This window comes from Taeniopygia guttata, chromosome 23 (assembly GCF_048771995.1).
Source record: "Taeniopygia guttata chromosome 23, bTaeGut7.mat, whole genome shotgun sequence".
NCBI classification, from domain to species: domain Eukaryota; kingdom Metazoa; phylum Chordata; class Aves; order Passeriformes; family Estrildidae; genus Taeniopygia; species Taeniopygia guttata.
Genome location: NC_133048.1, coordinates 5,322,835 through 5,349,036, shown reverse-complemented (window position 1 = coordinate 5,349,036; position 26,202 = coordinate 5,322,835). Strand labels below are relative to the sequence as shown.

General features: G+C 51.0%; 1 protein-coding gene across 6 annotated transcripts in view; it reads left to right on the top strand.

The window, feature by feature from the left end:
• HIVEP3 (HIVEP zinc finger 3) overlaps positions 1–26,202 on the top strand; it is a 280,416-nt gene that overhangs the window by 161,631 nt on the left and 92,583 nt on the right. For 5 of the 6 annotated variants that reach the window (XM_030290542.4, XM_072918044.1, XM_030290543.4 and 2 more), the window contains one exon: positions 22,694–22,788. The exons of the other annotated variant lie outside the window; for it this stretch is intronic. The gene's annotated coding sequence lies outside the window, so the exon portion shown is untranslated. The remainder of the gene's footprint in view (positions 1–22,693; positions 22,789–26,202) is intronic. 6 annotated transcript variants of the gene reach the window in all.

Here is a 26,202-nt window from a genome sequence, read left to right as displayed (position 1 = left end):
AGAGTGACCACTGTAGTCTGGAATAAGTGTGTGCTTCTTCTGGGAGCGAGGATCTCTGCTGGAAGTCATCCTGCAAGGATTCAAAAGCGTTTGGGGCCAATCTCCTCCTGTGGAAAAGTGCGTGCCTCAGTTCCCACTTCTGTAAAATGGGGTTAAAAATATTCTCCCTCCCTCCCAGGAGCGTTGCCACACTCCCCCCACAGCAGTTTGCAAAAGACCACAGAGGTTTGTTTTTTTTTTTTTCCAATAGGGTGAAAAACACTAAATAAAAATAAATGGCTGCTATTTTCAATGGTATTCCCAGTAAATGGTGGTGGAAGTGCCTCGGGCACAGGGACGGACTGTCACAGAATCCCAAACTGCTTTAGGTGGGAAGGCAACTTCAAAATCCAATGGGTAGGGACAGCTCCCACCACTCCAGGCTGCTCCAGCCTGGCCTTGGGCACTGCCAGGGATCCAGGGGCAGCCACAGCTGCTCTGGGTACCTGGGAGAGCCCAAACCTCTCCACAAGGCCCTGCCAGGTACAAACCCCCCTGCATTTTCCAGTGGGGAATGGCACTGGGGGGCCTGGAACCATCCAGGAAATCCTTATTTCCTTTCCTTTATCCCTTTGGTGCAATGGTTTTTGGTCCTGGTTCTCATCCTTGATTCGGGAATCTGAATCCCAGAGTGGTTTGGGTGGGAGGGGATCTTCAATCCCAGCTCATCCCACCCCAGGGACCCCTCCCACTGTCCCAGGTGCTCCAGCCCCAGTGTCCAGCCTGGCCTTGGGCACTGCCAGGGATCCAGGGGCAGCCACAGCTGCTCTGGCAATTCCAGCCAGCCCCTGCCCACCCTGCCAGGGAACAATTCCCAATTCCCAATCTCCCATCCAGCCCTGCCCTCTGGCACTGGGAGCCATTCCCTGTGTCCTGTCCCTCCATCCTTGTCCCCAGTCCCTCTGCAGCTCTCCTGGAGCCCCTTCAGGCCCTGCAGGGGCTCTGAGCTCTCCCTGGAGCTTCTCCTCTCCAGGGGAGCACCCCCAGCTCTCCAGCCTGGCTCAGCCTCATTAATTAAAGATCCCCACTAATTAAAGCTCTGTTCACCACTCAGGGCTGGGGCATCTCTAAGGGCACAGCAGCCACCCCAAAAATGTCTGAAAAGGCAAAAAGAGACCCAAGGTTCATTGAAGATTTTACCTGAACCCAGGCTGGCTCCTCACCCTCACCTTTGCAGCATCCTCAGTGCCAGAGGTGTCCCCTGCCCTGCTCTGTGCCACTCCAGGGCGATCCTGCCAAATTCCGGGGGTGCCCATGAACCCCAAAGCCTCAGTGCCCGTGGGGAGCTGCTGAGGATGGAGCTGGGCTGGTTCAGGGGCAGGAACAGCAGCAGGGCTGAAAGCAGCGCTGCCACACTGGAGAGGTTTTCCCCCACCCCAAGGCAGGGCTGGGTTTGTGCTGGAGCAAAACCCTGCAGGTTGTATTATTATTATTATTATTATTATTATTATTATTATTATTATTATTATTATTACTATTAATATTATTATTATTATATTTTATTTATTTATTCATATAATTTTGAAGGTTTTCAGATGCATTTTGCTGATTTAGGCAGCATTTTGCTCATTTTAAGCTGCATTTTGCAGCTTTCAGGAGGAATTTTGCAGGTTTTAGTGTGCATTTTTCTGGATTAGGATAAATTCTGCTGGTTTAGGGATGCATTTTGCAGGTTTAGGATGCAGTTTGCAGCTTTTAAAAGGCATTGTGCAGGTTTTGGGATGCATTCTGCTGGTTTAGGATGAATTTTGCTGGCTTAGGATGCATTTTGCTGGTTTAGGATGCATTTTTCAGGTTTTAGTGTGCATTTTGCACCTTTTAGGATACATTTTGTAGCTTTTAGGATAAATTTTGCTGGTTTGGAATGAATTTTTCCGGTTTAGGATGAATTCTGCTGGTTTAGGATGAATTATGGTGGTCTAGGATGCAGTTTGCACCTTTTAGGATACATTTTGTAGCTTTTAGGATAAATTTTGCTGGTTTATGATGCATTTTGCTGGTTTATGATGCATTTTGCTGGTTTAGGATGCATTTTGCACCTTTTAGGATGCATTTTGTAGCTTTTAGGACAAAACTTGCAGGTTTTGGGATGCATTTTGCTGGTTTAGAATGCATTTTTCACCTTTTAGGATGCATTTTGTAGTTTTAAGATACATTTTGCTGGTTTAGGATGCGTTTTGCAGGTTTAGGATGCGTTTTACTGGTTTAGGATACATTTTTCAGGTTTTAGGATGCATTTTGCACCTTTTAGGATACATTTTGCAGGTTTTAGGATACGTTTTGCTGGTTTTAGGATATGTTTTGCTGATTTAGGATAAGTTTTGCTGGTTTAGGATAAATTTTTAAGGTTTTAGGATGCATTTTGCACCTTTTAGGATACATTTTACAGGTTTTGGGATGCACTTTGCTGGTTTAGGATGCATTTTGCAGGTTTTAGGATACATTTTGCTGGTTCAGGATGCATTTTGCAGGTTTAGGATACGTTTTGCAGGTTTTGGGATGCATTTTGCAGCTTTTAGGATACATTTTGCACGTTTTAGGATACGTTTTGCTGGTTTAGGATAAGTTTTGCTGGTTTAGGATACATTTTGCAGGTTTTAGGGTACATTTTGCAGGTTTTGGGATGCATTTTGCTGGTTTAGGATGCATTTTGCAGGTTTAGGATGCATTTTGCAGGTTCTGGGATGCATTTTGCAGCTTTTAGGGCTCTAAGGAAGCGAAGGGGCAGTGCCAGCTGAGGTGTTGGCTGCTTTGCAGTCTCCCCGGGCTGGAGCTTTGGGGTTCGGGATGAATTCGGTGCCGTGGCCACGCTCTGCTGCCTGCGGGGTTCGAATCTGGCCCAGCTGGCAGAAAAGGCTTTGTGCTGCTGTGTGCATGGATCAGAGCTGGAGCTGACCCCGGCTCGGAGGTGGCAGCCAAAACATGAACCCGCAGTTGAATGTTTTAGGTGGACAGGTGTAGAAAGAGAAATTTGTGAATTAAAGTGGCAGGAATGCCCTGATCCCGTTCCCTGGGACTGGAATGAGGCTCTGTTGGCATCCAGGGATGGATCTGGGAGGCCTCTGGCTGTGGATGTGGCTCCAGGAGAGCTGGAGAGGGACTGGGGACAAGGGACAGGAGCCAGGGAGTGGCTCCCACTGCCAAGGGCAGGGATGTGTGGGAGACTGGGAATTGGGAAGTTGTATCAAGCACAAAACCTCTCACCAAAAATCCTGGCTCTTCAGGGCTTTTTTGATTTTTGAGCTCATTTTTGCCAAACCAGAGCAAAAGGAGCAGTGGCTTGGGACGTGTGCTTTAATAATCCCAGATTCCAGTCCAGGTGATAAACCTTGTCCTTTGTCACAGAAATAAATGTGTTGGGCTCTTCCAAAGCTCAGGAGAGCTCTGGAGGGACATGGGGACAAGAGGGATGGAGGAGGGTTCTGGGGAGCAAAAATTTCAGGTTTTATTGAGAAAAAAAAGGCACCGAATTTGTTATTTCCTTGAGAGTAAAGAGTTTGAGCTGGGGAGGGCACTTGGTGCAGGAAATAGCTTGGAGAGGTGTTTGCTGGAACAAAACCAGGGTTCTGGTCAATAAATGTGGAAAGTCAGAGGCACAGCACGGTGGGGATGGAATGGGAGCACGGGAACGTGCTGGGAATGCACCGAGAACTCCACAGGTGTTATGTGTAGTAGATATAATTCGCGCCATTTCTAGTATAATATATAATATTAAATATTTGTTGGAGTATACACGTTGGTATTCGGAATCCCCTTGCAGGCGAAACCTGGTGTGTATTAGAACCCAATTTCCAAGTAAAAGGATGTGGCTCAGGAGATGGGCCATGGCTGAGAGATACGGGACCCCGGGCGCTGATCATGGCCTGAGCGACCCGGGATGGAGCTCATGGAAATCCTCGGGCAGATCCATGGGAATGCAGCGTTCCGTAAACTTCACCATGGGATTCACCAACTCCTGACACTGAATTGTTCTTCTTCATCACCAAAAAAGAAAATCTTATTAACTTATGGACTCTGAATAAAAGAAAAAACTGCTGAAATCTTGGCCTCAGGCAGAATTTTCCCTATAAAAACCACTTGTGCCAGGATGGAGGTGTGTGGGCACGGAGGAAAACCTCTGCTGAGGCTGACTCCTTGTTGCACACCCAGGGCCGACCCCGAGCTCGGCTCTGTTCTTTCCTTGTGGCTGGCTAGATAGAATTTGATTGCAAACTAAATATTTTATTTTTTCATTTTAATTTGGCTGAATACATTTCCACTTATAACACAGGGATGGGACCTGCACAGACCCCAAATCACCGAATTAATTCAGGGGAGCCTCCAGACCTGGCCCTTCCCATTCCTGCTGCTGCCCCAGAGCTCAAATCACCTTTCCCAAAGCAGGCCAGACCACCTGAGGCTCAGGTGGATAAAATATCCTGAATATTCTCAATTCAGCTGCTTCGGGCTGTGGGCATGGCTCATTCCTCCACCCACCACAGTGGAATTTGCTCCAAAAGTGCTGCTTTGGCTCCGTGTCCATCATCTGCTGCTCAGGGCTGGCTTTGTCCCCGTCCCCAGCGCTGGGGCAGCCTCTCCTCCCGCTGGGTGTGTGAGAGAGGCAGAGCAGGGGATGTTTTCCATTTCTCCGTGTTATTTCTGGCTCGGCTGCCTGCTCTGTAATCGCTGTGGAAACTGTTATGCTTGGGGGTTCATCAAGGAAAGGCTGCGAGCTCTTCTAGGGAGGAATATCTGCAGCAAGTGGCTGCGATAGCGGTTTCGTAAGGGCCGGATTTAATTGGGAACAGCGTTTCCAGGAGGGTTGTGCTGGCTCTGTTTCCCATGGAGCCGAGGAACAGCTGAAGGGAAGCGGCAGAGAAGAGCCCCCGGCAGGCTGGGAAAGGAGGGGTCAGTGTTGCGACTGAAAAATTAATAAATAAATCAGCTTCTGTTTTGAAGAGGGGGGAAATAAGTCAGAAGAGACAGGGGGTGTTGTTGGAGGAATGTGAGAAGTTGGAGATGGATGGGATTTGTGGTGGGGGGTTGGATCCATGAATGGGTGTCCCGGAATGGTCCCACAGCTGAGCCATGGCCAAGGTGGAGTGGTCAGGGGTGTGACTGAGGCTGGGTTTGGGGTGCCGTGCTCATGAACCCCAAAGCCTCAGTGCCCGTGGGGAGCTGCTGAGGATGGAGCTGGGCTGGTTTGGGGGCAGGAACAGCAGCAGGGCTGAAAGCAGCGCTGCCACACTGGAGAGGTTTTCCCCCACCCCAATGCAGGGCTGGGTTTGTGCTGGAGCAAAACCCCACAGGGTCAGGTTTAGGATGCATTTATGCAGGTCTTGGGATGCATTTTGCTGGTTTGGGATGAATTTTCCAAGTTTTAGGATGAATTTTGCTGGCTTATGGTGCATTTTCCAGGTTTTAGAATTCTTCTTGCAGGTTTTGGGATGAATTTTTCAAGTTTTAGGATGAATTTTGCTGGTCTAGGATGCATTTTACAGGTTTTGGGATGAATTTTGATGGTTTAGGATGCATTTTGCTGATTTAAGATGAATTCTGCTCATTTAGGAAGCATTTTGCATGTTTTAGGATGAATTTTATAGGTTTTAGGATAAATTTTGCTGGTTTAGGATGAATTTTGCTGGTTTAGAATGCTTTTTGCAGGTTTTAGAATGTTTTTTGTAGGTTTTGGGATGGATTTCGCAGGTTTCAGATGATTTTTGGTTTAGGATGTATTTTGCAGCTTTTAGGATAAATTTTGCTGTTCTATGATGCATTTTACAGGTTTGGGGATGCATTTTGCTGGTTTAGGATGAATTTTGCAGGTTTTGGGATGAATTTTGCTGGTCTAGGATGCATTTTACTGGTTTGGGATGAATTTTGCAGGATATGGGATGCATTTTGCTGGTTTAGGATACATTTTGCACCTTTTAGGATGCATTTTATAGCATTTAGGATGCATTTTGCTGGTTTGGGATGTATTTTGAAGGTCTTAGGATACATTTTGCAGGTTTTGGGATGCATTTTGCACCTTTTAGGATGCATTTTGCACCTTTTAGGATGCATTTTGTAGTTTTCGGATAAGTTTTGCTGGTTTAGGATACATTTTGCAGGTTTTAGGATGCATTTTGCACCTTTTAGGATACATTTTGCAGGTTTTAGGATACATTTTGCACCTTTTAGGATACATTTTGCTGGTTTAGGATGCATTTTGCAGGTTTTAGGGTACATTTTGCAGGTTTTAGGATACATTTTGCAGGTTTTGGGATGAGTTTTGCACCTTTTAGGATACATTTTGCAGGTTTAGGGATGCGTTTTGCAGCTTTTAGGATACGTTTTGCTGGTTTAGGATAAGTTTTGCTGGTTTAGGATGCATTTTGCAGATTTAGGATACGTTTTACAGGTTTGGGATGCATTTTGCAGCTTTTAGGGCTCTAAGGAAGCGAAGGGGCAGTGCCAGCTGAGGTGTTGGCTGCTTTGCCGTCTCCCCGGGCTGGAGCTTTGGGGTTCTGGATGAATTCGGTGCCGTGGCCACGCTCTGCTGCCAGCGGGGTTTGAATCTGGCCCCAGCTGGCAGAAAAGGCTTTGTGCTCCTGTGTGCATGGACCAGAGCTGGGAGCTGAGCCCGGCTCGGAGGTGGCACCACCATGGCTGTGGTACCCCAAGGGAGCCTCCCCGTGCCCCACAGGTCTCGGTTTTCCTCCCAGAACCCCTGGAATTTCTGCAGAATGGGGTCAAACAGTGCTCAGAAATTGGGGAAGGTTCTCCAGAGAGGACCAAACCCATCCTGCAGGAGCAGCACGAAGCAGAGAGGTCCCACCTGAGCACTTTATTAACCCTCACCAAGCTGCAGCCTGGGCTGCTCAATTTCACCATGAATGGAGAATAAACCCAAAATTTCTGCGCTGGTTGTCCTTCCTACACTGGGGGATCAGATTCCTGCAGATCTGCCCCAGCCCTGAGGCTGGACGGGGCCACCGCTGGGAGCTGTGGATCACTGGATCCCTTCCTCTCACAGGGAGCTGTGGATCACTGGATCCCATTGGTTCTCCTGCTCAAAAATGAGCTGTGGATCACTGGATCCCATGGATTTCCCAGCTCCCAGATGAGCTGTGGATCACTGGATCCCATCCTGCTCAAAAATGAGCTGTGGATCACTGGATCCCACCCTGATCCCAGATGAGCTGTGGATCACTGAATCCCATTCTGCTCACAGGGAGCTGTGGATCTCTGGATCCTGCCCTACTAAAAAATAAGCTGTGGATCACTGGATCCCATCATTTCTCCTGCTCACAATGAGCTGTGGATCACTGGATCCCATCAGTTTCCAACTCCCAGATGAGCTGTGGATCACTGGATCCCACCCTGATCCCAGATGAGCTGGGGATCACTGGCTCTTGAAACCTTTCCTGGGGCACTTGGATCCTTTCCCGGGGCATTTGGAGCCTTTCCTGGGGCATTTGGAGCCTTTCCTGGGGCTCTTGGTGCCTTTCCTGGGGCATTTGGAGCCTTTCCTGGGGCTCTTGGTGCCTTTCCTGGGGCTCCTGGAGCCTTTCCTGGGGTGTTTGGAGCCTTTCCCAGGGCATTTGGAGCCTTTCCTGGGGCATTTGGAGCCTTTCTCGGGGTGTTTGAAGCCTTTCCTGGGGCGTTTGGAGCCTTTCCTGGAGTGTTTGATGCCTTTCCTGGGGCGTTTGGAGCCTTTCCCAGGGCTCTTGAAACCTTTCCTGGGGTGTTTGGAGCCTTTCCTGGGGCGTTTGGAGCCTTTCCCAGGGCATTTGGATCCTTTCCGGGGGGGGGGTTTGGAGCCTTTCCCGGGGCATTTGGAGCCTTTCCTGGGGCTCTTGGAGCCTTTCCTGGGGTGTTTGGTGCCTTTCCTGGGGCATTTGGAGCTTTTCTTGGGGTGTTTGGAGCCTTTCCCGGGGCGGTTGATTTGTGCCACTTTCGAGGGCTCTTTGTCACCGAGAACAGAGGAAAGGCTTTGTCCCTGCTGTAGGTATTTGACGGTCTGCATTTCAATAATTACCTTCATCATTTAATTGTACTAATTACCTTCAATAATTACCTTCGTAAGTGACTCCGAGTCGCCTCTCACTTTATTTTGGGCTCTCTGGGGGCTCTCAGTTGGTTTAGCACTGCTCAGGTGTGCCAGCCCTGCGGGGGTGGCTGCTGGGCACCCAGGGATGTGACACCCAGGGGACTGATGGCCACCGAGGGATGTGACACCCAGGGATTTGATGGCCACAGGGGGATGTGGCACCCAGGGCAGGAATTCACCTCGCCCCGCTGGCCTGGAGAGCCGGGGACACATTCCTCCAATCTGATGAGCTCAGCAATGAATTATTTATCCAGCTTTTAATTCTGCATGCATCCCCCTCCGGCTCTGCCTGCCCCGGGAGCTGCTCGGGGGTGAAGCCTCCCCGGACACCTCGGGAGGGAGGTTTGGAGCCCTGCTCCAGGGAGGTTTGCAGCTCTGTTTCAGGAAAGTTTGCAGCTCTGCTCGGGGCTGTGCCTGCCTTAACCCCCGAGGCACCAGACACCTCCTCTGCCCCTGGCTCCTCCAGCTTTTCCAGGACTTTCATCCCAAATTGCTGCTTTCCCCAGGGCTCTGAGCAGGACAGAGGATGCTGTGAATCCCTCCTGCCTCTCTTTTTCCTCCAGCTGTGGCCAGGGATGTGTTGGATTCTCCTCCTCAGCATCTCAGCTCATTTGTAGCCCAGCAGGAAAATTCTGCTTTCCGTGGACCTTCTGCTCCAGGGCTTCCTGCAGGGAGCTTCCCTAAGAGCAGAAGCTGAGGATGTTTGCTCTTGTTTTTCAGCTTTTCTTCCTATTTTTTTTAAGGATTAAGGGTGGCTGGGCAGCAGGGTACTGACATTTAGGGTAATCTGGTGTGATCCAGCATTAGTTTTCATGGTTGTGGCTGTTTCCTTCCCTGCCTGTGTGCCTGTGTGGTTTGGCTCCTGGCTTCAGGATTGCTGTGACCCAGAAGGAGACACCTCGGAGATATTTGTGGGATTTTCTTCCTCCCTTGCAGCCAGGGGCACTTAGGGGACCTCTGGTCACTTCCAGAGCCTCTGGGATGGATGGGATTCCTGTGCAAGCCCCAGAGCTGCTGAGTTTCTCACACTCGTGGGTTTTTTTTACACTTGGTTCTACAGAAGGCACCAGAAAAATAATAAAAAAAAAGATGCAGGGCAGGGGAAAAGATGATTCTGTGCTCCTGTCCCGCCTCCAGCTGGAGCTCTGCAGGGTGTTGGCAGGGTGGAGTTCTCAGAGCAGCTTTGGGGGACTCTGCTCCAGCCCTGCCAGCACCAGGGCCTGTCCCTGCAGCCCCCTGGGGCTTCCCAGTGCCAAACTGGGAGCAGGAAGGCAAAACCAGCACAGATCATGAAAGATTCTCCACTGGGTGTCCAGAGCCTCCTGCAGGGCTGGGATTGCACCTAAAGGGTCTCTGCCAGAGGAAATAAAAGGGTGAATTTGGGCCTTTATGGAGTGAAAGTGGCCAGGGGAACTCCTGAATCCAGTTCTTGGGTCCTCTGCTCCTCAAGGGCCGGGCTGGGACAGCTGGGGGTGCTGCCCTGGAGAGGAGAAGCTCCAGGGAGAGCTCAGAGCCCCTGCAGGGCCTGAAGGGGCTCCAGGAGAGCTGCAGAGGGACTGGGGACAAGGATGGAGGGACAGGACCCAGGGAATGGCTCCCAGTGCCAGAGGGCAGGGCTGGATGGGAGATTGGGAATTGGGAATTGTTCCTGGCAGGGTGGGGAGGGGCTGGAATTGCCAGAGCAGCTGTGGCTGCCCCTGGATCCCTGGCAGTGCCCAGGGCCAGGCTGGACACTGGGGCTGGAGCACCTGGGGACAGTGGGAGGGGTCCCTACCATGGGTGGGGATGACTTGAGGCTCCTTCCATCCCAAACCCGCCTGGAATTTTAGGATTTACGATTAGAAATGCTGACATTCTAGGATATATCAGCAGTCCCCACAGAACCCCAGCACCACATCCCACCCCAAACCCTCTCCCCCATTTCCCTCCCTCCCTCCGAGCCCTTTCCCCGCCGCTCCAGCCCAGCCCGTCCCGGGAGGAGCCGCTGGGGATGGCGGTGATGAAATGTTAATTAACGCGGGGCGGTAATTTGCGGGGAAGGAGCGCGGCGGGCCGGGTTTTGTTCTCCAGCCCCGGCACTCCGAGCCGCTTCAATATTTTATGGCGCTGCTTTGTTGCCATCCTTGCTGTGAGTCGTTTTTCCAGCAGAACCCCGCGCTGGCCGCGTTATTTAACCCCCTTCTTGAAAATTTAACCCCACCTTTTTTTTTAAATTTAACCCCTTTTTTTATTTAACCCCGTCTTTAATTTTACATATTTTTTATTTAACCCCGTTTGTAATTTAACCCTTTTTTTTATCTAACCACTTTTTTATTCAACTCTTTTTATTTAATTCCCTTTTTTATTTAACCCCTTTTAAAATTTAACCTCCTTTTCAGTTTAACCCCTTATTAAAATTTAACTCATTTAAAAAAAAAATTTAACTCCCTTTTTTATTTAACCCCTGGAGCATCCCCAAATTCCCTGGAGCATCCCCAAACCCCTGGAGTATCCCCAAATCTTCTGGAGCATCCCCCAAATTCCTGGAGCATCCCCAAAACCCCTGGAGCATCCCCAAATCCCCTGGAGTATCCCCAAATCTTCTGGAGCATCACCAGAACTCCTGGAGCATTCCCAAATCCCCTGGAGCATCCCAAATCCCCTGGAGCATCTCCAAAACCCCTGGGAGCATCCCCAAATGCTCCAGAGGCATCCCCCAAACCATTGGAGCATCCCCAAATCCTCTGGAGCATCCCCAGAGCCCCTGGAGGTATTGGAACACTCTTCCCAGTATTCCAAATCCCCTGGAACATCCCCAAAACCCATGGAGAATCCCCAGAACTCCTGGAGAATCCCCAAATCCCCTGAAGCATCCCCAAATCATCTGGAGCATCCCCAAATTCCCTGGAGCATCCCAAATCCGCTGGAGCATCCCCAAACTCCTGGAGCATCCCAAATCCCCTGGAGCATCCCCAAATCCCCTGGAGCATCCCCAAATCCCCTGGAGCATCCCCAAAACCCCTGGGAGCGTCCCCAAAACCCCTGGAGCATCCCCAAATCCCCTGGAGTATCCCCAAATCTTCTGGAGTATCCCAAATCTCCTGGAGCATTCCCAAATCTCCTGGAGCATTCCCAAATCCCCTGGAGCATCTCCAAAACCCCTGGGAGCATCCCCAAATGCTCCAGAGGCATCCCCCAAACCCTTGGAGCATCCCCAGAGCCCCTGGAGGTATTGGAACACTCTTCCCAGTATTCCAAATCCCCTGGAGCATCCCCAAAACCCCTGGGAGCATCCCCAAAACCCCTGGAGTATCCCCAAATCTTCTGGAGCATCACCAGAACTCCTGGAGCATTCCCAAATCCCCTGGAGCATCTCCAAAACCCCTGGGAGCATCCCCAAATGCTCCAGAGGCATCCCCAAACCCCTGGAGCATCCCCAAATTCCCTGGAGCATCCCCAAATCCCCATGATTCCTCCCCAGCTCCCCGGATTCTCAGGCTGAGGGGTTGGAAGTTCTGGCAGAGGTTGAATTTTGCAGGCTTTTGTTTTTCCCCCATGGCTGAGCTCCCCCAGAGCTCAAAATTGAGGGGATTCCATGAAATTCCGCATCCTGGAAAGGCGGGATCGGAGCTGACAGCGTGGGAAGCGTGTGCAGCCTCCAGGGGATGGGATGAGCCCTTGTGGAGGGATTTCATGGGGTTCCCTCCCCTTTTCCTGATGTTCACTCCCCTTTTCCTCGGTGTTCACTTTTCCTGGTGTTCTTTCCACTTTCCCTGATGTTCCTTTCACTTTTCCTTGTATTTATCTCACTCTTCCTGGTGTTAATTCCACTTTTCATGGTGTAATTTCCATTTTTCCTGATGTTCACTCCCCTTTTCCTGGTGTTCTTTCCACTTTTCCTGATGTTCCTTTCACTTTTCCTTGTATTCATCCTACTCTTCCTGGCATTAATTCCACTTTTCCTGGTGTAATTTCCATTTTTCCTGATGTTCACTCCACTTTTCCTGGAATTCCCTCCACTTTTCCTGGTGTTCTTCCCACTTTTCCTGGTGTTCACTCCACTTTTCCTGGTGTTCCCTGAACTCTTCCTCGTGTTCTTCCCACTTTTCTTGGTGTTAATTCCACTTTTCCTGGAGTTCCATCCACTTTTCTTGGTGTTCTTCCCACTTTTCCTTGTATTCATCCCACTCTTCCTGGTGTTCAGTTTTCCTGGTGTTCCCTCCACCTTTCTTGGAGAAATTCCACTTTTCCTGGTGTTCCCTCCACTCTTTGTGGTGTTCTTCCCACTTTTCTTGGTGTTAATTCCACTTTTCCTGATTTTCTTTCCGCTTTTCCTGGAGTTCCATCCACTTTTCTTGGTGTTCTTCCCACTTTTCCTTGTATTCATCCTACTCTTCCTGGTTTTCACTTTTCCTGGTGTTCCCTCTACTCTTCCTGGTGTTCCGTCCACTTTTCCTGGAGTTAATTCCACTTTTCCTGGGGTTCTTTCCACTTTTCCTGATGTTCCTTTCACTTTTCCTTGTATTCATCCTACTCTTCCTGGTGTTAATTCCACTTTTCCTGGTGTAATTTCTGCTTTTCCTGATGTTCACTCCACTTTTCCTGGTGTTCTTCCCACTTTTCCTGGTGTTCACTCCACTTTTCCTGGTGTTCCCTGAACTCTTCCTCGTGTTCTTCCCACTTTTCTTGGTGTTAATTCCACTTTTCCTGGAGTTCCATCCACTTTTCTTGGTGTTCTTCCCACTTTTCTTGGTGTTAATTCCACTTTTCCTGATTTTCTTTCCGCTTTTCCTGGAGTTCCATCCACTTTTCTTGGTGTTCTTCCCACTTTTCCTTGTATTCATCCTACTCTTCCTGGTTTTCACTCTTCCTGGTGTTCCCTCCACTTTTCTTGGTGTTAATTCCACTTTTCCTGGTGTTCTTTCCACTTTTCTCCGTCCCACCAAGGAATGTGACCTGTGCAGGTCTGCCTCTCATTGCACCCTGAAAGTCCTGTCCCCACCAAAACCTCTCCAGTGCCTTTCCTGGATGATATCTTGACCTTTTGCCAGGTTTTAATTTCAGAAGATGCCCCAGGGATGGTTTTGGGGTGTTCCTTGTGCTCTCACTCTGCTCCACACCCCCGGGCTCAGCTCTGTGCTGCTTCTCTCTCAGCCCCGCTCCTCCTGTTCGACCTCACGGCTCTGAGGGCAAAAAATACACCCAGGTTTCATTTCAAAAACTGCAGTGGAAACTTTCTATGGAAAGAAGCCACCCCAAAAAGCCCCTGAAAGAACAAAGGCCGACAGAACGACTTCCTTTGGCTGCCTTGTTTTCCGTTTGCATCAGCCCCTGGCCTCCCCGGGGCTCTGCACTTGTGGTTCTCTGCTGTCATCCAGCAAAAGTGCAGCACAACCTCTGTGCACACAGGAGGATTCGATGCTTTTTGGGTTTTGAAATCTCTCTGATAAGGGGAAAAAAAAAAAAAAAACCAACCTCCCCCCGCAAAAAAAATTCAGCTGCGCTTCATATAAATGGAGTTGGTGGCATGAGTGGAGTTAAAATTAGAATTGCTCAAGGAGATGCTCCAGATGAGGAGGGTGGAGGGAAAGGAGAAAAGGAGTGGTGGGACAGAAATGGCCAAAATGTGGGAGCTGCTCCAGCAGGGAGAGGGGAATGCTGAGGGGTTCAGCCCTGGGGACTGAGCTGCTGCTGCCCAGCTGGGAGAGCTCAGCTCGGGGGAGGAAGGATTTGTCACAGAGCCCTGGGATGGTTTGGGTTGGAATTGCCTTAAATCCCACCCATTGCCACCCTGCCATGGCAGGGACCCCTCCCACTGTCCCAGGAGCTCCCAGCCCCAGTGTCCAGCCTGGCCTTGGGCACTGCCAGGGCTCCAGGGGCAGCCACAGCTGCTCTGGGCACCTGGGAGAGCCCAAACCTCTCCACAAGGCCCTGCCAGGTACAAACCCCCCTGCATTTTCCAGTGGGGAATAGCACTGGGGGGACCTGGAACCATCCAGGAAATCATTATTTCTTTTCCTTTATCCCTTTGGTGCAATGGTTTTTGGTCCTGGTTCTCATCCTTGATTCAGGAATCTGAATGCCAGAGTGGTTTGGGTGGGAGGGGATCTTCAATCCCAGCTCATCCCACCCCAGGGACCCCTCCCACTGTCCCAGGTGCTCCAGCCCCAGTGCCCAGCCTGGCCTTGGGCACTGCCAGGGATCCAGGGGCAGCCACAGCTGCTCTGGCAATTCCAGCCCAGCCCTGCCCACCCTGCCAGGGAACAATTCCCAATTCCCAATCTCCCATCCAGCCCTGCCCTCTGGCACTGGGAGCCATTCCCTGTGTCCTGTCCCTCCATCCTTGTCCCCAGTCCCTCTGCAGCTCTCCTGGAGCCCCTTCAGGCCCTGCAGGGGCTCTGAGCTCTCCCTGGAGCTTCTCCTCTCCAGGGCAGCACCCCCAGCTCTCCAGCCTGGCTCCAGCCCTGGATCTCCCCTGATCCCTTTCAGCAGTTCCACACTTCCCTGTGTTTATTCAGCTCATAAAGCCTTAAACCCCCCCAGAAGTCCCAGTCTGGCCCCAGTGAGAGCACAGAGCAGCACAGGAGGTGTCCCCTGCCCCGTGCCCTGCTGGGCTGGGAGGCTGCTGGGCCCCTCCTGGCTCTGAGCTCTGGGGAGGAGCCTGGATATTCCCATTTTGGGGGCTGCAGAGTGAAACTTTTCAATTTTCACCACTGGGGAAGATGAAGCAAAGGATTTTTACCCGAAGGAGTCGTTAGGGCACAGGTTTGAGCATCTGATTTCCTGCTGGACTCTGCGCCTCGGTGCCATTTTCTGCTCGCAGATGGAGCTAATGGCCATTGTTCTGCAAAGACATTTTGGTGGTTTTTTTTTTCCCTCTTCTCTCTGACTGATTGCATCCTCAAGAGCTGCTGGTTCAATCTCAGTTCACAGCCTCTCTCCACTTCCTTTAGAGCAGCAGAGAACTTTTCCTCTGCAGAAGTGCCAAAACCTCGAAGCGCCTCGTGCTTCCCCTGCCTGCGACTCTCCTTGCTGCTCTGAGCCATTTCTAAAGGCAGAAATCAGCCTGAACAACCCAAAATAAATATGATATTATCATATAATATATTAAATAAGAATTTTTGGGTAAAATAAACCCAAGGAGCAGCAGGAGTGGGTCACAGGAATAATTTTTCCCTTGGTTTTGGTGCTCTCTTAGCGTGGCTGTGGGGGAATGAATGAACAGCAGCTGCCACAGGCACTCAGGTGCTCCAAAGCAGATTTATTTTGAGGGCCTCATGTTTGGATTCTGCTCTCAAACCTTGGGAAAAGGGGATGAGGATCCCTTGGGGGTATTGATGTCAGGACATCCCTGGAGTTTCCAATTTCATGGACCCATGGAGAGGTTGGAGGTGCTGCTCTGAGGAGCCACATCACAGAATCCTGGAATTATTTGGGTTTTTAAAGGAAGGGACTTTACAACTCATGTTTTTCCATGGGCAGGGACACTTTCCCTGGTGGCACTGCCAGCCCCAGTGTCCAGCCTGGCCTGGGACAGCCCCAGGGATGCAGGGGAGGCCGCAGCTGCTGCTGTCCCTGCAGGGAGGTGACAATGGGGCTGCAGCCCACCCTTCACCCCAGCTTTTCACAGGGACAGGGCCTGGTGCTCTCCTTCCCTTCCAAACCCTGCCCGGCACCTCCTCACTGCCCCGGCACCGAGCGACCTCGTGAGGATCTGCAGCCTGAGCAGCTCAGAGGTGCAGATGTGGAGCAGAACCCAGAGAAATTCCCTTTCCCCAGGAGAACCCAGAGAAATTCCCTTTGCCCAGCAGAACCCAGAGAAATTCCCTTTGCCCAGGAGAACCCAGAGAAATTCCCTTTGCCCAGGAGAATCCAGAGAAATTCCCTTTGCCCAGCAGAACCCAGAGAAATTCCCTTTGCCCAGGAGAACCCAGAGAAATTCCCTTTGCCCAGGAGAACCCAGAGAAATTCCCTTTGCCCAGGAGAACCCAGAGAAGTTCCCTTTGCCCAGCAGAACCCAGAGAAATTCCCTTTGCCCAGGAGAACCCAGAGAAATTCCCTTTGCCCAGCAGAACCCAGAGAAGTTCCCTTTGCCCAGGAGAACCCAGAGAAATTCCCTTTGCCCAGGAGAACCCAGAGAAGTTCCCTTTGCCCAGGAGAACCCAGAGAAATTCCCTTTGCCCAGCGGCTCTGCCCTGATTCCAGAGCAGCACAAAGCGCTGCAGTCGCTTCTCCCTTCTCATCCCTGCAGCACCTTCAGCTCCAGGTGAGCCTTGCTGCCCTCAGAGCAGCTCCAGGCTTCCCACAGCCCTGGGAGCCTGGGAACGTGGGAACAGCGGGAATGCCGGGCTTGGGAAGGCTGCCTGGCAAATAAAGAGCCAAGAGAGCGTTCCCCAGGAGGAGAGGCTGGGACTGCTCCCACCCTCGTGGTCAGCCCAGCATGACAAAGCCTTGGTTTAATTCCCTGGAAGATGACAGCAAAGTTCTGCTTAGGCGTGATCCTAATCTGATGTTAATTCATCCTGATTCATTGCTCAGAGCACAAGAGGCCGGGCAGGAAATGAGCAAAAAGCATTACTGAGAAAGAAAAATTAAAAAAAATCTCTGATTTCACTCTCGGTGGTGTGGGGAGCAAAGCTTTGAGGATGCTGCACTTGCTGCACCAGAATATATTCACTTTTGTTTTGGTTTTGGCTCATGAAGAGCTCTTTCCCCTCACCCTCAGGAGCACTGGATGCATCTCAGCTCAGCAGCAGTGGCCCTTTGCAGCTCCTTCCTGTCAGCAGGGGAAATCACACAGAAATGGGGGAGTTTTGGGGCTTTTCCTCCATCTTAGTGCGTGAACGGGCACTGCAGAGATTCGGCTCCTCAGTTGTCGGAATCTGTGGTATTTAAATGATCCCAAGATTGTAGAAAGTCTCTGTTTGTCAGCCCCGCTGCCAAAGCAGAAGCCATAATTGGTCTGTGCTGTTTCAAGGTTGTTTATTCTGTTTATCTCTAACATGTTCTGCTGCCCTGCCGCAGCTCTGTCCTGCAGGGCAGCGTGTGGGGCTCTGCCCTCAGTGGGATGGTACAAACATTAAATACCACAAACTACCTGTGCTGGATTTACAATAACGTGCCAATATCTGTCACCCACGTTGGACAGTGTGTCCCCAGCCTGAACCAACAGAAAAATGCCAACACCACAGTGAAACATGGAGGGCATGAAGAAGGAGAAAAAGGACAAGGCACACCCAATTTCCTCCATCTTGTCCCCTTTGGACCCCTCATCTAGAATCCTAAAATTTTACTTTTGCACCCGTGCTACACTTAATTATTACTGATATCAAACACTCAGAGCTGGTAATTCATCCTGTAAGATTGAAAACTCTTTTCCATGGACAGAGATCACAGCCAGTGTCTCTGGGGGCTCTGTCCAGGGGGGTTCCTGACCCCTGCCAGGGTCCCAGACCAGCCAGGGCAGCCAGAGGGAAGCCCTGGATTCCCACACTCAGTGCTGTTACCTCCTGAGGATTTCACCTTGGCTGGGCCCGGTTTTCGCTGTGATTCAGGAGCCTGGACGGTTGAGCTGCTCATTTCCTTGGCCATCTCTTGTGCTGGGAGGATGTTTGGGATGCAGCAGTGCTGGGAGATGGAGATCCTGAGCTCCTGCCCTGCTCAGAGCCACTGCCCCGGCTCCCAGCTGGGCTTTCAGAGCTGCTTTCAGCCCCAAACAGAGATTTGTTCATCCAAACGCCTTCGGAAACTCTTATTCCCTGAGAAAGGAGGAGCAGAAGGCGCAGTCCCAGCCTCTCCTCCTGGGGAACGCTCTCTTGGCTCTTTATTTGCCAGGCAGCCTTCCCAAGCCCGGCATTCCCGCTGTTCCCACGTTCCCAGGCTCCCAGGGCTGTGGGAAGCCTGGAGCTGTGCTCTGAGGGCAGCAAGGCTCACCTGGAGCTGAAGGGGCTGCAGGGATGAGAAGGGAGAAGCGACTGCAGCGCTTTGTGCTGCTCTGGAATCAGGGCAGAGCCGCTGGGCAAAGGGAATTTCTCTGGGTTTTTGGGCAAAGGGAATTTCTCTGGGTTCTGCTGGGCAAAGGGAATTTCTCTGGGTTCTCCTGGGCAAAGGGAATTTCTCTGGGTTCTGCTGGGCAAAGGGAATTTCTCTGGGTTCTCCTGGGCAAAGGGAATTTCTCTGGGTTCTCCTGGGCAAAGGGAATTTCTCTGGGTTCTGCTGGGCAAACGGAATTTCTCTGGGTTCTCCTGGGCAAAGGGAATTTCTCTGGGTTCTCCTGGGCAAAGGGAATTTCTCTGGGTTCTGCTCCACATCTGCACCTCTGAGCTGCTCAGGCTGCAGATCCTCACGAGGTCGCTCGGTGCCGTGGCAGTGAGGAGGTGCCAGGCTGGGTTTGGAAGGGAAGGAGAGCACCAGGCCCTGTCCCTGTGAAAAGCTGGGGTGAAGGGTGGGCTGCAGCCCCATTGTCACCTCCCTGCAGGGACAGCAGCAGCTGTGGCCGCCCCTGCATCCCTGGGGCTGTCCCAGGCCAGGCTGGACACTGGGGCTGGCAGTGCCACCAGCCCCCAGGACACCCGGAGGAGCTCCCAGGAGCTGCCCCCCTGCCCTGGCTCGGGAGGGTGAGAGGAATTTTTGGGAATCCGTGGCTGGGATATAAATTTCTAACTCCAGCCCAGAGGTGGGAGCTGCCCTGATAAAAGAGGTTCCAAAGCTGCTTCATCTCCAGTGCCTGCACTACTCCCTTTTTGTTATTTTTTTCCTTTTTAACCTAAAATTCTTTGTTCTAAGCCCAGGAGGGGTCGATGCCTCCCAGTTAAGCTGGGGCTGAGCAGCAGGAGCCTGGCTGTGGCTGTGGCTGAACCAGGCTGGAGCTTCACTTGTTACAGGAATGCAGAAGGAAATGCTGGGATGTTTGTCCATCAGCAAGGCCAGCAGTCATTTCCAAGTGTTCTTGTGGCTGGGGAAACCTCAGCAGCTGGGGAGGGATGGGACAGAAATTCCTGCTGCAGCCAGGGCAGCTCCTGCTGTGTGCTTCTGAAGAGTCATCCTGATTTAGTTTTGTTTTTTAAAAATGTTGCTGTTAAAATGAAAATTCCCTTGTGATAAAAGCCTCTTCTGGCACTGAGCTCTCCCAGGCTCTCCACAGCCAGGTGGCAGCGAGGGCTTGGTGATCATGGAATGGTTCAGGATCTTCCCATCCCATCATCCCATCGCATCCCATCCCATCATCCCATCCCATCCCATCCCATCCCATCCCATCCCATCCCATCCCATCCCATCCCATCCCATCCCATCCCATCCCATCGCATCCCATCCCATCCCATCCCATCCCATCCCATCCCATCCCATCCCACCCCGGGCATGGACAGAGGGCAGCAGGAGAAGGAAATCCTCCTGCCCACCGTCTGGGGTTGCCCAGAGGAGTTTTTGGCATCTTCAGTGCTCTGTCCACAGATTTCAGTCCCAAACTTCCATCCCCTCCCAGGCTGGGAGCCCTGATGTGGCTGCTCCTGGTGGGCAGGGCAGCCCAGTCCTGGATTCCCCTCCAGATTTCCAGGAAAACATTGATATTTTCAGAAAATATTATCAATATTTTTCCTGGAAAATATTTTCTAGGAAAAATGTAGACATTCCAGATCCTGCTGTGGCTGGGGAGGCCTGGCGAGGTCACAGGGCTCTGGGGGCAGCAAACCCTGGGGGCACTCTGAAAATGCCTCATTTTCCTTGCAAAAGGACCAGAAGGTGCAGAATGGAGCACAGCTCCTCAGGCTGCTGGGATTTGTGTTCCACGGAGGGGATTTCGTCAGCTTGGAATGTTTGTGATGAAAAATCAGTTTATTTGTGGTGTCAGGGCCTGGTTCTGCGCAGGGTTTGGAGTGTGACAGGGAAGCGACTGTGATTTGGGGGTTGGTTGGGTTTTGGGAATTGGGAATTGTTCCCTGGGAGGGTGGGCAGGGGTTGGGATGGAATTCCCAGAGCAGCTGGGGCTGCTCCATCCCTGGAAGTGAGGCAAGACTCAAACCATAGGGGCGGGAAGCACAGAATTACGGAATTATGGCTGGAAGGGACCTTAAATCCCACCCAGTGTCCATGGCAGGGACACCTCCCACTGTCCCAGGTGCTCCAAACCCATTGTCCAGCCTGGCCTTGGGCTCTCCAGGGATCCAGGGGCAGCTGCTCTGTGCCTGGGTGATGCTGGGAGGTTCCTTTTGACCCCTTGAGATTCCTGGGAAAATCCCAGAACTTCCCAGAACCTTTTCCCGGCTGTGCCCAAGGAAGATTTTGTTGGTGACAAGCCCGGCTTAAAGTGTCCCCAAACGGAGCTGGGACCCCTCTGCCAGCCCAGGGAGGGACCTGTGGCAGCCTGGGGGAGCAGAGCCCACTCTGGATCTCTTTTTGGGCTTTGTGGAAATGCCAAAAATCCTGGCAGGCCCTCGGGAGCCCCCTGGCCCCAGCCCCAGCCAGGTTCCTGCTGAGGAATCAGAGCAGCTCTGCTCAGCCTTCCACCTGCAAAGGAAGATTTTGCCTGTGCTGTGGCAAGTCACACTGGTGCAAAAAATAAAACTGGTTTGAGATCCTGTCGCATGCGGGGCGCCTGCGAATATCTGAGTTGAATATTTTTAATTTTTTTCTAATTAAAGGGGTCATTTGGGGATTATTCCAGTGGACAGGGCTCCCCCTCCTTTGATCCCCTCTGGGTGATGGTGGCTCGTCTTGGTCTCTTCAATCTCTGCTTTTCTTCTCCACAAAATTGGTGGAATTTGACTTCTTTCCCCTGTGCAGACAGATCCCTCTGCCTGTGTGGATGATGTGCTGGAGGGGCCACGGCCCCAGCTGTTAATTTGGTTAATTAATTTGGGTAATTGAGCCACTGAGTTGCTTCCTAAGGGGGTTTTCTACCCTTGGAAAGAAATTAAATTAGGAGTCCAAGGCAGAGCCACCTCCTGGTGGGCTGTGCCTTCAATTCCCTGATGCAGGTGTTGGAGAACTCTTGAATTCCTTGAATTCCCACTCAGGAAACACCTCCTGGTGTCCAGCCTGGGATCCCTGCTGCAGTTTAGGGCTGTGACACCCTGACAAACCCTAAAGGGGATTTATCCCTTCCTGTGGTGTCCCTTGGGGTGGGTTTGAAGGCCAGGGAGATTCCTCCTGTGGTCTTTGCTCAGAATGAATCCCCATGCTGGGAATGTGAGTCGAAGCCCACCCTCGGTCAGGGGTGGCTCCGTGTGCTGGAAAAATCTCTCCTCCAAGCTGTGCTTCCAAAGAAAGGCTCAGCAGTCTCTGTTGTTCGGTCTCAAGGCAGTTTATTGCAAGTTATCTAAAAGATTTTCTCCTTGGGCTGCTGTGGTTTGCTCACAGCTCAGGCAGAGGCACACACACACCCTGACATCCTCTCTGACTCCCGACTGCTTCTTCTCTCCCCCTCTGCCCAGGGCTGCTGCTGTCTTTTATATGGTACATTACGTGTTACATGGGTACAGTTTTTCCCCAATGCCTATTACCTATATTAAATGGTGCTTTTCTATCTTTTATATGGGACATTACGTGTTACATGGGTACAGTTTTTCCCCAATGCCCATTACCTATATTAAATGGTGCTTTTCTACTCTAAACCAATCTGGGAGTGCCAACATCACCAAGAACATGGAGGTAAGGAAGAAGAAAGAGGAAGGACAGGACAGGCCCAAATCCCTCCATCTTAAAATCTCTGACCCCCATGTACAAAACTAAAACCCCCTGTACAGCACTCAAAAATTCTTCCCTCTACTTTGTGACTACTTCTACTCTAATATCTAAACTTTTGTGACTTCTTGTTCTTCCTGCAAGGTTGGTAAATCGTTCCATGGTTCAAACCCAAAATCACAGCTGTTTCCAGCTGCCTGCCAGGGTCTCAAATGCTTCTGACCAGGGCCTGGAACCTCCAAAAATGTCTGAGGGACGTTTTGAGTTCCGACACCCATCCCTGGGAATGTCCAACAAACACCTGGGTGTGACACCTGGGGATGTGGTTTGGTGGTGGCCACGGTGGTGCTGGTTTGTGGTTGGGCTGGATGGTCCTGGAGGGCTTTTCCAACCGTAATGATGCCACAAATCTGATTTTCCTCTCTGGATTTCCACTCTGTGCTCTCTCCATCCATCTCGGATCATTCTCCTTGGAGAATTTATCTGGGATTTGACTGAAATGTCCAACCATAATGGTGCCATAAATCTGATTTTCCTCTCTGGATTTCCAGTCTTTGCTCTCTCCACCCACCTCAGACCATTCTCCTTGTCCTCATTGGGAATTTATCTGTGATTTGATTGAAATGTCCAACCAGAACCTCAGAGGGGCCAAAGAGATGGAAAGATGGAAAACTCCCTTTGTTTATTTGTTGGACATTTTGTCTCTGCATCATGGCAAATGTTGGGTTTTATTTTATTGCACTATTTTATGTTCAGCTTCTGGTCACGTTGTGACCCATGGAAATCCTGAGATTTTCCAACACTCACCCTTTCAAGCCTGAATTTATCTCCCTGGTGGCCATGCCATTGATTCTTCCTGCCTCACCAATTCCCCTGTCATTCCTGAAGTGTATTTTTCTCTTTTTTTCTTGTTTCTTCCAGACCATTTCTACAATTTATCAAGACCATTTTGACTCCTAATCCTGGCCTCTGAAGCACCTGCAGCCTGTCCCAGCCTGGTATCTGCAGCAATTTTAGTAAGAAAAATCTTATTTTCCATCATCCAAATGCATTTTAAAGGTACCAGCCTGTGCTGGAGCTCCCATTTTCCCTTTGGCATTGTGGAATTGGATTTGATGATCCTGGTGGGTCCCTTCCATCTCAGGATATATCCTGGGGGCACTCTGAAAATGCCTGATTTTCCTTGCAAAGGGTCCAGAAGGTGCAGAATGGAGCACAGCTCCTTAGGCTGCTGGGATTTGTGTCCCACGGAGGGGATTTCATCAGCTTGGAACATTTGTGATGAAAAATCAGTTTATTTGTGGTGTCAGGGCCTGGTTCTGCACAGGGTTTGGAGTGTGACAGGGAAGCGACTGTGATTTGGGGGTTGGTTGGGTTTTGGGAATTGGGAATTGTTCCCTGGGAGGGTGGGCAGGGGCTGGGCTGGAATTGCCAGAGCAGCTGTGGCTGCCCCTGGATCCCTGGCAGTGCCCAAGGCCAGGCTGGACACTGGGGCTGGAGCAGCTGGGACAGTGGGAGGGGTCCCTGGGGTGGGATGAGCTGGGATTGAAGATCCCCTCCCACCCAAACCACTCTGGGATTCAGATTCCTGAATCAAGGATGAGAACCGGGACCAAAAACTATTGCACCAAAGGGATAAAGGAAAGGAAATAATGATTTCCTGGATGGTTCCAGGCCCCCCAGTGCCATTCCCCACTGGAAAATGCAGGGGGGTTTGTACCTGGCAGGGCCTTGTGGAGAGGTTTGGGCTCTCCCAGGTGCCCAGAGCAGCTGTGGCTGTCCCTGGAGCCCTGGCCGTGCCCAAGGCTGGAGCAGCTGAAGGCGTCCCTGGGCTGGAAGTGGATGGGTTTCATTTCTCTTCCAACCCAAACCATTCTTAGAAAAGCAGAAATTCAACTTTTCTACTGGGGAGTTTTGGCTTTTCCTTCACTCCCCACCTGCCACGGGGCCCTCAGAGCTGCCCTTTGCCAAACCTTGTTCCTCAAGGAGAGTTTGGGGCCGAGACCCCGAGGGCAGAAATGCAAACAGGGTTTATTTCATGGATTTAAAGCAGCTCTGGGTGTCCACTGGATGCTCTAAATCCTTGGAATTTTGCCTTCTCTCCAACACTGAATGATTGTACCTGTGTCTATGCAGGTTCATTTTGGTGGAGATGGCAAGAATTCTGGGATTTGTGACTTTCTGAGGAATAAAAGCTTTATTATGGACCAGATTTATATTTATAATGTGAAGGGGCAGAGCCACAGGCTGCCCACAGGGACAAAATCCAGTGGGCAGGCACTGCTGGTGTCCCTGTGACTGTCAGGGCTTAGCAAATAAGAAATAAAAACAAACCCAGGGCCCCAGAGGTGATCAGGTGCAAATAAAATGAATTAATTTGTTTTTCCCTCAGGAGGAGTCTGAATCCGGGCTTTGCTCTTGTGTTTGTCAGAGCATTTTTGGTTTTAGACTTTCCCTCTGCCATCCACTGGTTCTGGAAGTTTAAATTTAAACAAACATAAAAATTCCTGCTTGTTTTTCACCTCACACTTCCTAGAAATGATCATGGATTAGGATTTTCAGCACCTCTGAAACGCCATGCCCATATTCCGGGGGAAACTGAGGCACCAGAGTTTGGCTCCAGGGGTGAGCTCCAGTGGGAAATGCCAATTCCCCGTGACCTGCCTTCCCCAGAGTCACGAGAAACTGAAAGGAAAGAAAGTTCTGGGAGCAAAGCCTTGCAGCTTGATATTTTCAAGGGCTTTAACGACATAAAACTGATTTACTTTGAGGGGAAAAGCTTTAAATATCCCTGCAGAGAGCACATAATGTGCATGGTTTTGCATTTATTCCCTGAATTTCAGTGGATGGATGAAACCTCTCCCAGCCATAATGGAATTGTACTGGGATGTGCTCTCATCAGGGTGATGTTAAAAGCAGGTGCACAAAGGGGATTCTAGAGAGACAGGGGGAAAAAAACCCTTGTGGTACCAGTGAATGATTCTTAGCCCTGCAATAAACCTAATCAGGTTAATTAGGATTAATTTGGCTGCCTGGCTTGCATTTGTGTGGAATAAAAACAGAACTAAGGAGTTTTGTTGAAAAGCTTTGTGAGCTTTAGGGATATTTTCGAGTTCTTTCACCTGGGCAGTGTAAAAATCTCTGCCTGGTTGGGCTTTTAGGGAGAATTATCCACCCAGAATTTAGAGCCATTAATAATCCATCTTCTCTTGCATCTTTCATTGTCAGTAAATCTATCTCCTGTCCCCATTCCCATGTGGAGGTGACCCAGCTCTCCCTGGGTGTCTTCAAATGCAGTTTTTTGGGTTTCATTTTTTTTGAGAATTGTACAAATCTCCCCTGTGGCAGCAGACATGTTCTGCTCCTGCTCTGCAGCCCCATCCCACTCAAGGCATTTTCCCTCAGTCCCAACCCTCCTGGGATTTTCCACCGTGTGCTTCACCCAGAGCTGCCTCCTTTTCCACTTGCTCATGTCCCTGGCTTTTCTCCTCAACTCTTGACCTGGTTTGAACAGCCAGGTGTCTGCTGAGGAAGGCAGGAGCCTCCCCGGAAATGGAAAATGCAAACCTGCTCCCTCTGAATTGTTATAAATTTAAAATTAAGGGGCTCTCAGGCAAAGATATGGGAGCAAGAATAACAGTTCTTTATTAGGAAAATTAAAAATACCAATTCAATAGCACAACCAAAGCAGTGGCAGAGTCAGAGCAGCCCTGGCAGCCTGTGGGGCAGGGAGGTGGCAGCAGCCCCATCCCAGGGTGGCTCAGCCCTCCTGCAGTGCCAGCTGTGCTTCTGCTGGAGCAGGATCCTGCACAAGGGGGGAGTTTTCCTCTGGAGCTCCAGGGCTGGGGGAGATGGGCCTGGGCTCCTCTGGGAATGCAGTGGGGAAGAAAGCTGCTCCTCTGGGAATGCAGTGGGAAGAAAGCTGCTCCTCTGGGAATGCAGTGGGAAGAAAGCTGCTCCTCTGGGAATGCAGTGGGGAAGAAAGCTGCTCCTCTGGGAATGCAGTGGGAAGAAAGCTGCTCCTCTGGGAATGCAGGGGGCAAAGGCTGCTGTGCTGTTCCCAGGTCAGATTGTATCCAGGTAGGAATGCTCGGCTCCTCCCCTGGGCGCAGCATCTCCCCATGGATGATGGAATTTTCTCAGCCATGCAGGGACACTCAGTGGCCATGAACAGCAGAGATCTCCTGGAGGGAGGATTGGCTGTGGGAGAGAGTAAGAAAAGTGCCCAAAGAGCAGCAGAGCCCTGCCCCAGCTCTGACAGATGGGACAGAACACACAGCCCAGCCACATCTTGCATTTCCAACCCAAGGCACTTCTTTGCTGCACCTTGCCCTGGCGGTTTCCCATCCCTGGAAAAGCTGCTGGGATTTCCACCAAACAGATCCTTGCACGTGTGCCTGCCCCGATGGATCCGTGTGGAGCGAGGGCTG